This window comes from Dipodomys spectabilis, unplaced genomic scaffold (genome assembly GCF_019054845.1).
Source record: "Dipodomys spectabilis isolate Male_0828 unplaced genomic scaffold, ASM1905484v1 ptg000297l, whole genome shotgun sequence".
Taxonomy (NCBI): Eukaryota; Metazoa; Chordata; class Mammalia; order Rodentia; family Heteromyidae; genus Dipodomys; species Dipodomys spectabilis.
In genome coordinates, this window is record NW_024870974.1 from 16,045,028 (window position 1) to 16,060,321 (window position 15,294).

The 15,294-nt window shown below is 40.3% G+C and overlaps 1 pseudogene; it reads right to left on the reverse strand.

Moving 5' to 3' along the window:
• Positions 1-156: 156 nt before the first annotated feature.
• LOC122127222 lies at positions 157-2,260 on the reverse strand (annotated as a pseudogene).
• Between the last annotated feature and the right edge of the window lie 13,034 nt (positions 2,261-15,294).

A 15,294-nucleotide genomic window follows, 5' to 3' on the forward strand; every position in this document is an offset into this window, starting at 1 on the left:
GTACATGATCAATTGACATGAATGTTCTTTGACTACTTGAACAAGTGCTATTGTTTCTACAATAGCAAAGAAAACAGAAAAGTTAGATGTATTGAAAAAGAGAAGGTAAAACTTTTTTTTTAACATTGAAATGATTTAATTAGACTCTCGGTAAGTTTAGAATCCTATTCTGTGAGGACAAATTCCATTTGTTAGAGCAAAAAGAGATTGCATGTGGCCTTAGAGCTGAGGAACAGCTTTGGTTTGTGAGTTCACAGCTTTCTGATCAACTGTGCACTTCACTGTAACCTCATCTTTCTCTTTTTCTGTGTGGAAGATCTCACCTTCCTGTACCTGGGCTTCCACAGCTGCTGCTTCTTGTAATAGTTGGTGAGATGTTTGGGGATATTCACCTTGCTGATATCAATCTTTGTGGAGGTAACAGTAACAAATTTCTAGTATGTTCTACACCAAGGAACACAATTGAGGGACAGAGGTCCAATCACTGCCACTGCCCATCTGCTTTAAGAAAACCACTCTCTTACCCCTGTGGCACCCATTGAGTATGATGAGGATGGTCCCTGGAGTGTGCTGGCCCTTTGCACATGCTGAATGAAGTGGCTCAACAGCTTCCATGGCACATCTTCAGTGGGCTAGTATGTAGGCATTTTTCAAAGCTTAACCACCTGGGGACCACCATTCTGGCTTTTTTGACAGTCACAAGAACCTGTTCCTTTTTCTTTTGGATTTTCTTTTCTTTCTTTTTTATTTTTTCGGTTATATCCTGGGACTTGAACACAGGGCCTATGCACTGTTCCTGAGCTTTTGCTCAAGGCTAGCACTTTACCACCTGAGCCACAGTGCCACTTCCAACTTTTTCTGTTTATGTGGTAATGAGGAATCGAACCCAGGGCTTCCTTCATGCATGCTAGGCAAGCACTCTACCACTAAGCCACATTCCCAGCCCCAACATGCCTTTTAAGAAAGGAAAAAAAAATTGAAAGATGACTCTTTAAAACTCAATATTGATAGCCTAATATATGTCTGTTTCTAATCTTTGCCCATATACCCCCTTTTTAAGAATATAAATGATCTGTTGTACAATTCCAGAATTGTACAGATGTACAGATTGTACAGATACTACTTTGTTGTTGTTTTTATACCAGTACTGGGTCTTAAACTCTTGGCTTGGTACTCTCTTTTGGCTTCTTCTTTCAAGGCTGGTGCTTTTACCATTTGAGCTTTACCTATATTTCTGGCTTTTTGCTGATTTTTTTTTTGGGGGGGGGGGGGTTCGGTCGTAGGGCCTGAACTCTGGGCCCAGGCGCTGTCCCTCAGCTCTTCAGCTCAAGGCTAGCGCTCTACCAGTTGAGCCACAGCGCCACTTCCAGCTTTTTTCTTTTTGCTCATGTGGTGCTGAGGAATCGAACAGAGGGTCTCATGCATGCAAGTGCTCTACCACTGAGCCACCTTCCCAGCCCCTTTTTGCTGATTAATTGGAGATAAGAATCTCATGGACTCGGGGCTGGGAAAGTGGCTCTGGTAGAGCACTTGCCTTGCATGGCTGAGGCCCTGGGTTCGATTCCTCAGCACCACATAAGCAAAAAGAAAAAAGCTGGAAGTGGCGCTGTGGCTCAAGTGGTAGAGCGCTAGCCTTGAGCTGAAGAGCTGAGGGACAGCGCCCAGGCCCAGAGTTCAGGCCCCACGACCAGACCCAAAAAAAAAAAAAAAAAAAGAATCTTATGGACTCTTCTGAGGCTGGTTTCAAACCCCATTCTTCAGATCTCAGCCTCCTGAGTAGCTAGGACTATATGAATGAGGCACCAAGACCTGGCACAGTTTTTGCAGTATATTGCTTGATGCTTCAAATTATGTTTTGTCTTAGGGAAAAGACTCTCTAGATCACATTTTTTTTTTAAAAAGCTAACAGAATATTTGTGCTATGTACTTACATTGGCGAAACAAGGGCAGGAATTAACAATTATCTGTTCACCAGTTATAGCCCAGAGTATGTTTTTACTTTCTTTTCTTTCTTGGACTTAGCAGCCGAGTACTTCATCTTGTATATGGCTTTTCTGGAATACCTTGCAGATCATGAGTATCTGCCAGTTCCTCAAACCAGGACTGGGAATGGGCTACAGTAGGGCCTCCCTTTCTTGGGTTTTTAGCCTTAATGGTAGGTTTCTTTACTTTGCCATCAGCACCAGCCTTCTTGGCTTCAAGTTTCTTCTCCTTAGTGTCTGGCTTCTCAGCCTTTTCACCCACCATCTTGCAAGACAGGAAAGAGGATAAAACCCTTCTTATTCAAATGTTTTATTTATTTTTTTATCAGCCTTATCAGAAATTTCTAAAGATGTCTTGTTAGATTTGCTTTTATTGCTGATATTTATAAGTATTTGCCCTCATTATCCCTCTAGGTTTTGATCTCTATATTTTGAGTGTATATTGAGGTCATATTTCTTCATTGACTGACAGCATGTATATTTATATTTTATTGGTGCATTATTTCTTTTACTAATATGAAATCATTCATTTTATCCCTTTTATAAGAATTCTCCTGAGAGGCAGAATCACTTATATGAGGTCTATGTATGTCCACGTGTTCATGAAGACTGTCAAGTCAAACCATCAGAGTGGACCCTAAGGCTGGATGCCTGGTGACACAAGCTGGCAGAAGCCAGCCTTTTCATCCTATTTAGGTCTTTATCCAATTGGATGAGGGTTTCACATTTTATGGAAGGCAGTTTTTTGCCACCCAGCGTTTGCTAATTTAAACGTTCATCTCTGTGTTTGCTCCAGAAATTTAAAAGAAGAAACCTCCTCCCTTATAACATTTTTTGCCTGAAATTCAAACTTTATATTGTTATTCTCAGTTTCTTCTGGCCTGTTAGCATTTTCTATTACACTATTTTTTAAATCTATCACTTGTAAAAAAACATTCATTGCTAGGTCTACCCCTAAAAAACTACATTCTGCAATTCTTATGATTTATAAAGTTAATTTCACATCTACTGTAATTTCTGACATATTGGAACTATACTTGCTGGCTTTTCAAGTTTTATTTTCATTATTCTTTCTTTGTTGCCTAATACTTGACAGCTCATATTTTCTTCTATTCGTATTTTGTTTTTATTCTTGTAGTTACCCTAATTTACTACATATTATACTTTTTTTTTTGTTTCTGGTCATGGGGCTTGAACTCAGGGCTTGGGCATTGTCCCTGAGCTCTTTTGCTCAAGGCTAGCACTCTACTACTTTGAGCCACAGCACCACTTCCAGTGTTCTGGTGGTTAATTGGACTTAGGAGTCTCACAGACTTTCCTGCCCAGGCTGGCTTTGAACCAGATCTCAACCTCCTGAGTAGCTAGGATTACAAGCTTGAGCCACCATTGCCAGGCTGGTGGCTTGTCATTGCCCTTGTAAACATCTGAAGTTTAGTAAATTATTTCTTCTCTCTAGATTCTCACTTTCCACTAGTAGTGGCTTAGTTCCAGGCTGTTTGGGATACGTTCTCTCTGGCACTTCTAGAATTATTTGAGTATGAGAGGGGGTTTTGCTTAGTTTATTGTCTTTGGTATCTCCAGAGGTATTTCTCTCCATCATTTCTAGAATTATTTGAGTATGAGTTGGAGCTTTGCTTAGCTTACCATCTCAAAGTCTCATGTTTGATGCATGAAACATGTTTTACAGATAAGGAATATACTCCTTACAGATAAGGAGTTATACATGCATGTACATTTCTTTCTTCCCTTCTTGTTTCTTTATTACTTCCTTCCTTTTTTATTTTCAAAGACCCATCAAAAGCTGGGAACGTGGCTTAGTGGTAGAGTGCTTGCCTAGGATGCATGAAGGCCTGGGTTTGATTCCTCAGTACCACATAAACGGAAAAAGCTGGAAGTGGCGCTGTGGCTCAAGTGGTAGAGTGCTGCCTTGAGCAAAAGAAGCTCAGGGACAGTGCCAGGCCGAGTTCAAGCCCCAGGACTTGGGTGCAGGGAACCCACTAAATTCCAAACCAGCATTAGACCTTTAAAGATAAAAATGAACATATCATCTTTTTCATCAGTTCAATAAGAAGAAAGTGTCTATCCTCACTGCTATATGTGTACATATGAGCATGTATAAATATATCTATATATTTATATATGCATTTTCTTTCTTACAGGAAGTAATATGAACTAGAGTTATAATAACATTTTAGCTGGGCACCAGTGGCTCACGCTTGTAATCCTAGCTACTCAGGAGACTAAAATCTGAGGATCACGGTTTGAAGCTAGACTGGGCAGTCTCCCTGTGAGAGTCATCTCCAATTAACCACTCTAAAACTGGAAGTGGATCTATGGCTCAAAGTGGTAGAACACTAACCTTGAACAAAAAGAGCTCAGGGACAATGCCTAGGCCCAGAATTCAAGCCTCATAACAGGAAAGAAAGGGGGGGGGGGGGGGAGGGAGAGGGAGAGGAAGGAAGGAAGAAAGGAGGGAGGGAAGAAGAGAAGTTAGTTTTAAAAAGGAAGTAACTGGGCCTAAACTCGGGAAGGTTTAATAGAATGGTATTTGACCAAAATTGTAACAGGTTATGTAAATTTTCAACAGGTTAATATTGGTAAAGAAGACATTTCCTATGCAAAAAGAATAGCATTAAAGATAGCATTAAAGGACTGGGGTCATGGCTTAGGTGGTAGAGCACCCAACCTAGCAATCATGAGGCCATCAGTTCAAATCCCAGTACTGCTGAGAAAAGGAGAAATAAAGAAACAAATGAGAGAAAGGAAGACAGAAAACAATAACATGGAACTATAAATATTTATTGAATAGAAAATAATCCAGTTTGACCCAAAAAAATAACTGTTTAAGAATTAGAAATACTTGATTATCTCCACGTCCCAGACTATAAATCTCTAAATGGTTAAGATTTCTTTCGGTATAAAGTATAGTATCTCCTTATTCTTATGGTCATAGTTCTGACAAGAAAGCCACTAAGCACTCTGTCCTCATTCTTGCTTAAGGGTCCATGAATATTTGGTCCATTATCACAGCTGATGTCTTTAAGACCCTTTATTCAGGCAGCTGGCAGGATGTAATCTCTATAGAAAAAGGAAAAATCCAAAAACCCTTAAATGGATATTCAGATATTCCCTTTCTCTCATCGTCCTGTTATTAAAATAGAAAATGTTTAAGTTAGTCCAACCCAATTTTCTCTTTAGAAAGCTGAGTAGTCTTGCACATTTCCTGGAGATTGAGCAATCATTGGGACTAATTATCTTTCTAAGCTTTTAATATGAACCTATTATCCTAAAATCCCAAAGCAAATTCTTTCCCTTTCTTTAAAAAGGAGAGATGCTGCATTACTCTCTCTTTTCTGGGAGTGATTCTTACCTTTCTATTGCTACAGTGTGATTGAATTTCTGTCTTAGATTCTTTTTTTTTTTTTTTTGGTCAAGGCTAGCACTCTACCACTTGAGCCACAGTTCCACTTCCTGTTTTTTTGGCGTGTAAATGGAGATAAGAGTTTCTCAAAGTTTCCAGTCCAGGCAGCTTCAAACTGTAATCCTCAGATCTCAGCCTTCTGGACCCTACTGAATTAAACTAATTGTGTGTGTGTGTGTGTGTGTGTGTGTGTGTGTGTGTGTGTGTGTGTGTGTGTGTGTGTGTGTGTCTTTGTGGGTCCTAGGGCTTGAATTCAGGATCTAGGCTCTCTCTGAGCTTTAGTGCTCAAAGCTAGCCTACTTCCACTTCAGCCATAGACCTACTTCCAGTTTTTTGGTGGTTAATTTGAGATAAGAGTCTCTCAGGTTTGTCTGCTCAGGCTGGCTTTGAACAGTGGTTCTTAAATCTCAGCCTTCTGAGTAGCTATGATTATAGGCTGGAACTACCAACACCTGGCCCAATTTTCTATTTAAATATATTCTTTAAGAATTCATGGCATCGGGCTGGGAAGGTGGCTCAGTGGTAGAGTGCTTGCCTTGCATGCATGAGGCCCTGGGTTCCATTCCTCAGCACCACATAAGCAGAAAGAAAAAAAGCCGGGAGTGGCGCTGTGGCTCAAGTGGTAGAGTGCTAGCCTTGAGCTGAAGAGCTGAGGGACAGCGCCCAGGCCCAGAGTTCAGGCCCCATGACCGGACCCAAAAATAAAAAGAATTCATGGCATCTAAGAGGTTTTGTTTTAAAGAAATAGGGCCTTGCTATGTTGTCCAGGCTGCTCTCAAACTTCTCTGCTCGGGGCATCACCCTAGAACAGCCTCCCCAGGAGCCGTCTCAATTGTGCATCACTGTGCCTGGGTCCCTTGTTCTAATTGGTTTCATCCTTTCTTCATTGGAAATGCCCACTGTAACAAGTCAGTGATTAGCTTTAAGATTAAAAGAAAAAGAGGTGAAAAAATGCATTTTTGCCTCCTCTCCCCCTTTCTTTTGTTCCTTACTTTGCCTATTGTCACAGTCTTTAGAAAGCTTCCCAGCGCTCTCTCACATTTCTGGCAAATGGCATCCTCTTTGTGCCTCACTACATTTCATAGCCCATGCACACCACTCAGTCCTAGGCTACAAAATGACATATTAAGCTTAGGAAATCTATACCCTGTTTCAAGAGGTTCCTCTGAGTAGGCAGTAAGAGATTATAATTAAGCTGCCATGTAGAGCTTTTGAAAGAGAAAATTTCAACAGAAAATTATAGCCACAGTGGATTCCTGATTACTCATAAGATAAAATTGCATGAATAATTGCAATTCACAGGTTATCCTAATAAAATTGACTTCCCTCTCTGTCATTAGCCCTTATTTCCTGCCATCCCTTTCCACTTCCATAATTTATAATCACATCCCACCAGGCATGATGGTACACACCTGTAATCCCAGTATTTAGGAGGCTGAGGCAAAGGTGATTGTGAGTTCCACACAGCCTGGAGTACAGAGCAAGACCTTGCCTCAAAAATAAATAAATAAATCCCTCACATAATTTACATCCAACATATGGAAAGGTGGAAATAGGATAGAACGGAGTCTACATTAATCAAAGTCATCCGCATGAAGGATCACGTAGACTCATTAGAGCACATGGATATATCCAACTATGAGTGCCGGGAACCTTTCAGGAGGACTTTTTAGTTAGGTGAAGGGAAGCATGAAAGAAGCAATCTGTCAAATACAAGTCCATTTGTAAGATGCACTGAGATCTCAAGAATAACGAATAATAGAACACAGCGAAAATCGGTGCAGAAGAAATACAGCTCCAGTCAGATTGAGTACTCTTGGTACACACTGGTACTGGGGCTGAAACTCAGGGCCTGAGCACTGTCCTTCAGCTTTTCCCTTCAAGGGCGGCCCTCTACCACTTGAGCCACTAGCTCTGCTTCTGGGTTTTTGCTAGTTAATTGGAGATAAGAGTCTCAGGAGCTTTCCTGCCTGGGCAGGCTTCTAACTGGGATCTTCAAATCTTAGCCTCCTGAGTAGCCACTCAGTCATGAGCCACTGGCACCCAGTTAGAAAGCAGAATTGTTTTGGCAATACTGCAGTCTTTTACTTGTCAGGCAGGCACACAGCCACACAGCTCACTGAAAGCAATTTTATGGAGTGTGTAACTAACCCCCATACATGAGGTCACATGTGATGTGTAGATGTGCAAAAGTTTTGGATGCTGGGCACCGGTAGCTCACACCTGTAATCCTATCTACTCAGAAGGCTGAGATCTTAGGATCGAGGTTCAAAGCCAGCCCAGGCAAGAAAGTCCATGAGACTCTTATCTACAATAAACCACCAGAAAACTGGAAGTGGTACTGTGGCTCAAAATGGTAGAATACTAGCCTTGAGTGAAAAAAAAAAAAAAAGCTCAAGGACAGCACCCAGGCCCTGAATTCATGCCCCATGACTGACAAAAGAAAAAGTTTTAGTGTTTTGAGCAGATTTGAGATTTTCACAATACAAATGCCCCAAGACTGTTTGCAACTGTGATTTGTCCACAAAGTTTGCATCTTCCCCTCTACCCAGAGAAACATCAGCATCACCTCAAAACTTAGCAGAACTGAATATTTTTGAGCCATGCCCTAAACATATGAATTAGAAACTTTGGTGATAAAGCCCAGCTATTTGTGTTTCAATCACCCTCTAGGTGTTTCTGATGCAGAGTAATTTTAAGAACCACTGGTGGGCTGGGAAGGTGGCTCAGTGGTAGAGCGCTTGCCTTGCATGCATGAGGCCCTGGGTTCGATTTCTCAGCACCACATAAGCAAAAAGAAAAAAAGCCAGAAGTGGCACTGTGGCTCAAGTGGTAGAGTGCTAGCCTTGAGCTGAAGAACTGAGGGACAGTGCCCAGGCCCAGAAGTTCAGGCCCCACGACCAGACCCCAAAAAAACCAAAAAACAAAAAACAAAACCACTGGTATAAAATCCAGGAGGGCAATATCTAAAGAGCACCCTCTTTATCGTATATTCCTCTTATTTACATTCCTCTAATTCTAAAAAGGCAGGGATTTGAGCACCTTATAGCCAGTCTATGACTTTGTAAAGTAAAAACCGTACCAAGATCTAGCACAAGAAAAGCATGCATAATGTCATATCATCAAATAATTCCTAAACTAAGCCTATCACACTGAGTCAGGCTATCATCTCAGTCACCAGGGATCAACTCTGACATAAAACCAAGCTGCATTTTTCATTCCTTCCTTTGTGCTCTGCTTCCTCTTATCCCTTCTCAAGGCCTCACCATGCCCAGCCGTTCACACTGAATTTTACTTTCTCATTTTCCTTCTGCCCAGAACTTGTCAAATTATAGCAGATGAACAATGATATCAGCAAAGCTAAGGAGCTTCAGAAAGAAACAAGGGCTTTATCTGTAGCCTCGACACTCAGTTCTGAAATACAAAGTTTAAAAATTGTTTTTATTCTAGGATTGCTTGCAGCTCTTTAGCATAATTCATTTGCCAATACTGTCTTTTTCAATATATTTCAGGGAGTCTAAAGATTATATCTCTAAGATAAAGTACTTGCTATTATATTTGAAAGGAGTATATGATAGAGTTTAAAAAGTATAGCATAGGCCATTGATAAGAGTTCTTCAAAATCAAACATGGAATCATTTGAAGCTAAATTATTTGAAACTGTAGAAGCAGCAACTCAAAAGGAATAATATCATATGTTTCTCCACTTTGGAAGGACAAAAGCCTTCCATGATACTTTAATGTGCCAAACTAGTTGTGACATTTAATGAAGGATTCAAGGGTGTGAAAAATTAACAAATGGAAATGAACATCTCTGACACACTGTTCAAAGTGGGAGCCAGATGAGGTGCCTGATAACCTACAACATGAAATCATTCAGCTGCCAATCAATGCTGAACTGAAACCAGGTATAATAACCTCCCACTGTCCCATTGCTATAAACCTTACACTATGATGACAAACTTCTCACTTTGAGAAACACACATTGAAAATGCATCTGTGTTTGGAACGACTCACTGCTTTGAGTAATTTTTTTCAAAACTCACCATTGCAGAGACAAGTTTACTGGATGAAGGAAACCTGGAAAAGCAATTGCAAAGAGCAACATCATTAATACCAGCTAACATCATGCGTTTCACCAGAAAGAAGCAGTTCCAGCCATCACATGAGATGTGAGTTAATTAAATGTTTGACCAAATATAGTGGGCTAATTTTTAAATTGGTAATTTTGTGTGGTCCTCAAATGCTACTGCAAACAACCAAAAAATGACTCTTAGCAGGAAGAAGGTTCCCCACCCTTGCATTAAATAAAACTTCCCCTTCCCTCTTCTCCTCAGTTCCTAACAACCATGATTCAACTTTGTTTCCATGGACTTATCTTTAAGAATCCCATATAGGGGCTAGGAAAATGGCTCAGTGGTACAGTGCTTGCCTTACATGCATGAGGCCCTGGGTTCTATTCCTCAGCACCACATAAGCAGAAAAAGCTGGAAGTGGCGCTGTGGCTCAAGTGGTAGAGCGCTAGCCTTGAGCTGAAGAACTGAGGGACAGTGCCCAGGCCCAGAGTTCAGGCCCCGTGACCAGCAAAATAAATAAATTAATAGAATCCCATATAAATGAACTTATACAATATTGGTCCTTTTGTGACCAATATTTATTTGATCACAATATTTAAATGTATTTCACTTAGAATGTCTTTAAGCTTCTTCTTTGCTGTAGCATGTGTCAAAGCTTTGAGAATTGTTTTCTAAAGAAGAAGCATTGAAGTTTCCCTAGTAAAAGATAATTCACAGTGGCCAGCATCTTTGTGTTATGGCAGGACGTATTTGTTTGAAAGAAACATAAGACTGGGGTGAATTCTGTCTGAAAGAATACATTTTCCACAGGGGAAATACACCTTGCTTGTTTTCATTGAACCCAGGAACCTCCCAATTGCTACAACACTAAGTAATCAATTTTTCTTACAGGAAATTTCAGTCTTGTAGCTGTATTCAAGTCAAGTAGAAATTTCGTAATAGTTTCAGTGAAGGCAGCTGTGAAAACTGCTTAACTAGAAAGCTGTCAGGTGTCCAATTTATCCTGCTCACTGGCTTCTGATGTGGTAACGGTCTGAATCAAAGCTGGTGAGCTCAAAATACAGAGTAGGGTTTGATTCTGGAGTTCAGCTTCTCTAGTCTGTTTGATTGATCTTGTTTATGACAACTTGCAACAATACCCTTTTAAAATATCTATTGCTTTTGAGCTCATCAGAGGGCCAGTTCATTTCCCTTTCTATCATTAAGAAAATAGCATCTTCTTTTGTAAGAATTTATAGTTATTTCATTTATCTCTAGAGCCTTGGAGACATTTACCTGTGAATACTAATAAAATGGTCTTGAAAGAATTTTTTTCTTTTTTTTTTTTGGCTGGTTGGCTGATTATTGTCACACTGCCACACAGTGGCAGAATAAGGAAATGCACTTCTCTGGAAAAATTCCCTTTGGTTTTATCTTCAGTCTTTCTGATGAATATTCTCTTATATATTTACACAATACATTTAAAATATCTTTCCTAAGGGCTGGAGGTGGAGTTCTATAATTGAGTGCTTTTCTTAGCATGCACGGTATTCTGGATTACAACCCTGAATAAAAATAAACAAATATAATACCTACCATGAATGAAAAAAGTTTTAAGAAATAGTTTGCTGAACTATTCAGCTGAACTATTCACTAAGTCATTACTAGTTATTTAAAAGAAAAAACCAGCTGAATAGAGCTCGCTTCTCTAAAAGCATTTACTGTGATTTCTGACATCATTTTTAAAAACTTGTGATTATTTTATCATTTATAAAATAATTGAACTTGATATATTTCAGTGTGCATTAGAGCATTTCAATTCATGCCATGAGAAGAGATGCCATTTTACATTTGCAGCTCTTAGAGGGTATTTTAACTTTTGTTATGCTCACTAATTACTGTAATTTTTGCTACCTTTTTGTTCACTGAAACCTTTTTCTAAAGTTCTAATAAAATCAAGATATGGAAAGAAAGCTCTCTCCAGTATAAACTTTTAAAAATAGTCTTGTCCAAGACAGTCATTATGTGTAATGACTCAACATTAAACTAGACATTTTAACTTACTGAGTATATTTGATAAAGATGCCCAAAATAAGCATTTTGTGATAATGTTTCCTCAGATTTCATTCATTCTCTTTTTCTCTCTCTCTTTCTCTGGCAGTACTCAGGGGCTTGCTATTGTTAGACAGGTACTTTTCCTAGCACACTCCCATCCATTTTCGCTTCCATTATTTTTTTAATAGGGTCCTATTTCTTGCTTGGGCCAGCCTAGGTCCTCCTATTTATACTTCCAGTCTTAGCTGGGACAGTAGATGCACACCATCACACCCAGCAATTTTCTTTTGAGATAGAATATTATAAATTTTTCCCCAGCTGGCCTCAAACCTCAGTCTTCCAATTTCAGTCTCCTGAATAACTAGAATTACTGGTATGAGGCACCATGCTTGGTACATTATGAGTAGCATAATATAACCTTGACTGTCTTGTCCTGTCCTGCCCAGGATATGAATTATCCCTTTGTTCAGTATATCCATGCTGCACTGTTACCCACTCATTAGTAATTCGTCATCTCAGTTAATCAGACCATCATAATATCCCTGTGCTTGTCTGGAAGAATCCTTTTACTTAATAGTGGCCCCAAACCACATCATCCTATTTTATAATTATTGTTATTAATCTCTCACTGAGCCTCATTTATAAATTAAGCGTTGTCATAGGTATTTAAGTATAGGGAAACCAAAGCACAGTACATAAAGACACTTCTTAACTTACAATGGTACTACATCCTGATAAACATACCATTAACGGAAAACTCTGTAACTCAGAAATGCACCCATTACTCCTTTCTTACCGATCATCATAGTTTAGTAACACAGCACACCATAGAGAGTTGTCTCTTTAACTTAGTTATAGTATGACCGACTGGGAGCTTCTACTGCCCAGAGTCAGAAGAAAGTATCACACCATGTGTAGAAGATCACACCTTCAAGAAGTTCCAGTTTCTTATTTGCAGAAATATAATCACCGCTATGGAAAATCCAATAGACTCTACAAAAATAAAAAAGAGGCCACTCTAACAAATGAATTTAGTAGGATTTTAGAATGAGTTCAATACGGTGGATTTGTTAAACATATCAAATCTATTTGATTACAGGTTAGTATGAAACTATAATGGTAGATATGTACCATTTATCAAAACCTACAGATGGTACAAATACAAAAAATGAACCCTAAGTCAACTATTAGCTTTAGCAAAAATAATGCATCAACACCAGTCAAATTGTAACAACTTTCCAATTATTATACAAGGTATAAATAACAGGAGACATTGGGAGTAGAAAGCCTTTGTGAGAATTGTTTTTTCCCCATAAACTGCTCTAGAAAATTAATTTTCATAAAAAAATGTAGTTAAAATTACAATAAAAAATTATGTCACTTCTTCCCAGATTGATCACTAAGTTCATTAAGGGCCCAAGCTGGCTTGATTGGTCACAATGGCCCACGGCCTCAACCTGCCCAAGGCTGGGGTTATAAACATATACCACCACATCCTGCAGGCCTCGAATCCCAGCAATTCAGGAGATTTGGGGCATAGCAATTGAAGCCCGCCTAGGAAGGAAAGTCTAGAAGACTTGGTCTTCAAAATAATCAGCAAGAGGGAGGGAGGGAAGGAGGAAGAAGGAAGGAAGGAAGGGAGGGAGGGAGGGAGGGAGGGAGGGAGGGAGGGAAGGAAGGAAGGAAGGAAGGAAGGAAGGAAGGAAGGAAGGAAGGAAGGAAGGAAGGAAGGAAGGAAGGAAGGAAGGAAGGAAACTTATTTTACAAACATTTTTGTATCCCACACGAATTATGATAGAATTGAGGACAGAGTGGATGGGTAGAAGTAGGGCTCATTTGTTCTACCTGATTCAAGGAGAGCAGTCTGTTGCTTTGGCGGGATGGGCGAAGGGTGAGGATAAAGGGCGAGGGGGGCAGGACGGGAGGGCCTCCCTGGAATCCCGCCCCTCCAACCACCCGTCAATTCCAGTGGCCACTGTCCGCTGAGCTGCGCTGCTCCCCTGTGGCCATCGGTGGTACTGCAGCACAGGAGCCTAGAAAAGCCACCTGGGTCCCATCCATCCTAGAGTGGGTTTCAAACTGTAGTCTTTTTCTTCAACTCATAAAGAAAAAGCGTGCATACTCAGAAGAATAGGATTTGTGAGATTTAGGCCCATTAAAGAAAAACACTTTTTTTAAGAGACACGAGCATCTAGCTGAAAACTCAAGATACAAAAGACAAAAAACCCTTAACCACTGAAGTTTCTAGCTCTGGGCTCTGGCTCAGCCTCCTCCTTCTGCCTAGTCATGCTCGAGTCCTTCAGCCAGCAAAAACCAAGGCCTCCAGTGGGCAGCTTCTTGCTCTATGGGACTTTCCACGGGCTAAGCAAACCCTGGACTAGCTCTCCCCATGGGCCTGACTTACAAATCTCTTAAAACCTGTACTTCTTCTGATTATGGTGGGGGTTGCCTGTGCCTTCTACAAGCCTCCTCAGCTCCAAGTAGTAATTCTGCTCTGCTCAGCTTTTCTCCCCAGCTCAACTGGAGGATCTTTGAGCATACATCTCACTTTGTCAGCTTTTCTTGCCTGAGAGGCAGATAAGTCCTCAACAGAAAGCAGGAATCTAGAATGTTCTAAGGAAGAAAACACACGAGCAGCATAATCCAGTAGTGTATTCTCTCCATCTAGTTCCATTACATTCAGTGTTTATGGAGCCCCAATTTATCAGCTTCCTGATTCATGGTGCTAGGGAAGGGAAGAGAGAGAAGGCAAGGAGTGAGGTGCTACTTCCTGCTTTTAACCTTACACAGCCTATTGCTCCTTCCAAACACTTCCTGGGTGGACAGAGCTTAGGGTGTTGCATTCCAGTGTCTAAACTTTACTTGAGGCTAAAGCACCTGTAGACACTGTAGGTGCTTTAGCACTTGTATTTCTAAAAGCAGTATTTGGCTAACGGCAGGATTCTCATGTACAACCCAGCTATAAGAAACTGCCTCAGAGTAGCTGTGTTAGGGAGGAAAACTGAGGCTCAAATACTTAAAAAATAGTCCCAAGGGCAAGGACTTCAGGTAATTGGTAAAACACTACTGTGATAAGGAGTGGTTTTGGAGGTCTGCCAGTTTTGCTTGCCTAGTATGCATTCTTCTCTTAGAAGTACCTTGATTTTCCTGTGGAAAACTACTTGCCTATCCAAGTGCTTGCAGAGGGAGCTGAGCCTCATCCCTGCTTCTCTATTCCCGACCCCAGCGCCAACCCACACACAGCCCAGCACAGCCAAGCTCTGATTTTGCTCTTTTGCAGCCACAGCCAGCTCTGAATTCTGTCAGTTCTGAACTTTTAGGCCGAGTTCCTACCCTTAGACTTTCCCATTATTGAGCCTACCCATTCCCATCCTTCTCCTTTTTTTCCCCTTGAGTTTGACATGGGCTTTGTCATTTATAACCAAAAATTTTCTAATGGAAATTCACGAGCCTTTCAAATGAGATACACAGCTTTACATTCCATCCATTACAGAGGGGAGAATTGACTCATTGATATGTCCTGATATTTTGAGACTTTTTCATTCTTGTTCTCTGATAAAAATTTTCATCATTGTTCTTAGCAAAGATTAAGACAATTAAATATAAAAATCCCATTTAATTGATCTAGTTGAGCGCTGTATGATATACTTTTCTTCAAGGATACTCACACAACTACTGAGATAATAAGACAGTTCACAGTTCTTGTAAGATAAAATGAAATAACTTAAGGGAAGTCATCTGAAGCTATATCATAGGCACTATCAGCCCTTCTGAGTTTCTT